At 34.3% G+C, this 2,803-nt stretch overlaps 1 protein-coding gene across 2 annotated transcripts in view; it reads left to right on the forward strand.

The window, feature by feature from the left end:
• The window catches only part of LOC106474307 (ATP synthase subunit s, mitochondrial-like), an 18,382-nt gene that overhangs the window by 14,002 nt on the left and 1,577 nt on the right, over positions 1-2,803 (forward strand). The gene's annotated exons all lie outside the window — the stretch shown is intronic.

Raw genomic sequence — 2,803 nt, forward strand, 5'->3', positions numbered from 1 at the left:
TCTTTTAGATCTTATGGTTACAAATATCACCCCATAGATTCTTTTAGATCTTATGGTTACAAATATCACTCCATAGATTATTTTTAGGTCTTACAGTAAGTAATATCACTCTATAGATTACTTGTAGCTCTTGTAGTTTAAACAAGACAGGAACAGTGGACTATACAAGTGTATGTGGGAAAGAAAATCACAGCACCTCCATGTACACAGGTGGTTTTCTTTGGTTTATTATGGACAAAGTCTAGTGCATTGGTGCTATGTAACATAGTTATAAAGCCCATACATAAAATAAGTTGTTTCCTATTGAGAAAGGAAGATGCATTAGTTCTGTCAGTTATCTGTCTGAGGAGGAATGGAGACCCAGTGTTTTTGAGAAATAATGGACAATAATTTATCCAGATTCTTGCTGAAAGAGCTATTGGCATGGTGTGAGCAAAGTAAAATTAACTGAGGCTACCAGTAATGTTAATGTTGTGGCTAATGCACTTCATCCAAGAGCAAACATGTGGTTACCAACACTCTGAGATAGCCAGTAGAAGATTGTGGAGGCATACTAGACTTAACACAGTGACAAACTTTCAGTGTCTTGTTGACTGAATAGGCTAATGTATTTGTAGAATCAGGTGGTTGATTGTGTCAAGCCATGATCATATAACATCATATAGGTACAAGTGATACATGTACAATTAAATAACCACATGCAGGCTTCCCTGGAGCATTAGGTATGTAGCCAGTGGTGAGGAGCAAGAAGTCTTGAGAGACCATTTGGTCATCTTCAGTAGTTATTGTCAGAAATAAGGAAGTTTTGATTATAAATTGGTGAACATGGTTACATGCACTGATGCTTTTCCATTACAACAAACAGATGAATATCTGGATGCATTTGAAGTGCCAGAGAGTTCAATACATTAAACATGGAATCTAGATACTGGCAAGCCAAGCTGCATGATGAGAGCTAGCCTAAGAGTATTCTCACCACCAGAATTGGTATGTATGAGTTTTGCATCATGTCATTCAGCCTGTGTAATATACTTACCACTTTCAAGAAACTGATGAAGCTTACATTGAAATGGCTGTGATGAGAGAAGTACTTGAACTATGTGGATAACATCCTAGTGTGTGGTAACATGTGTTCAAGTCTGTGGCTAAGACTGTGAAAATGGTATTCCAGTGGATAAAAACTGAAATAGGAAAATATGCATTCAAACACATGTAAATGGAATTTTGCATTCATACTGGGAGAAGAGATGGAATTTCCTTGGATTCTGCTAAGTTAGTGGTTCAAGATTGGCTTCATCCTATGTACAGTTGAGAGTTTCTGGCCAACTTTTCTAAGATTATCAGCTCTCACTAAAGCTGAGATGCACTTCAGATGGAGGGAAGAATATGATCAAATAAGCATTCCAGTTCCTGAGGCATGCTTTAGAAGCCCATGTGATTTCTTGTTGTATATTACCACCAATGATAGTGTTATCACTAGTTCTGATTTTAATAATTACATAGTATTGGGTGTTTCAGTGGAACTTTAGGCAGAATATACATATTAGGTTTATGAAGTTTAATGGAATGAAACTGCCTCAGTATAAAAGCAGAGATGTTGTCTCATTTTCTTTCATAGGTAAAAGTCACATTTCAATATAACTCTTACTTAATGATGAACTGATACTACAGATTGAAATGTTGTAATCATTAAAATCAGAACTTGCATACTGTAAGTAAGTTTTGGAGAGAGTTTCAATCCAGTAAAAGTGGCAGTACGTTGCCTAAGCATGTACCTACATAGTGTTTGTGTTTGATTACAATAAAGATTTTGCTTTTTACTTTTGATATTCAGTCCAATCTCCTTATTGTAATCTCATGATTTTGGGTATCCAAAGAAATCTGCTACTATTCTGTAATACATATCTTGTCAGATCTCCTGATATTAAGAAGACCTTTTTCATTGCTCTAGGAATAATCAGTTTCACCTAACTATACCACAGTATTAAACTATAACATTTTAAAGTCTTACAGTTTCTTATATCACCCAATGACTAGTTTCAGATTTCATACATTTACTAATATCACAACTACTTTTAAAACTTATGGTTACTAATATCACCCTATAGATTAGTTTTACACTTCATACAGTTACTAATTTTGCAACTACTTTTAAATCTTATCATTACTAATATCATCCCATAGATTAGTTTTAGACCAGTATGTTTCAACCTTTTTTTCTTCATGAACCTGAAATATCCTTATGGACTCCTATGTTCATATAAGCTGATCCTGTAGTGTGTAAAATCATCACTTGTAAATATAGAAGTAATTAAAATTTTCAAATAAGAGATTATTTCATTTAATGAAATATATCACACCCTAGACTATATATGTTAGGACTTGTGTTCATCAGTTGTCATTAAACTTTCTTCTGGCTGAACAACAATACAGATTTCAAGAAATATTTACTTTGAGACTATAAATGTTGCAATTAATTCCACTATTTACTCCTGAGGCCCCTTCTGTATCTTATATAAAAATGGCTGATTTCACCTGAATTTGGTCAGTTCTTTACAGTTAGCAGAGAAAAACATGCAATATGATATATGTAGGCTGTACCAGTAATCTAACCTCGATAAAAGCCAGTGTGTGTGTCACGTCATGCTTGATTTCTTGAAATAGGAGTAAAAAAAGCCAAAATGCATTTATCCAGATAGACTAGTTTGATTATTGTCTGCCCGTTATAATTTTAGTGAGGGGGTTGTGTGTGCCATGAAACCTTATAAGTGTAGTGAGTGTTGGTATAATAAGCCTAAAGTAA

Source organism: Limulus polyphemus, unplaced genomic scaffold, assembly GCF_000517525.1.
Source record: "Limulus polyphemus unplaced genomic scaffold, Limulus_polyphemus-2.1.2 Scaffold7056, whole genome shotgun sequence".
Lineage (NCBI taxonomy): Eukaryota > Metazoa > Arthropoda > Merostomata > Xiphosura > Limulidae > Limulus > Limulus polyphemus.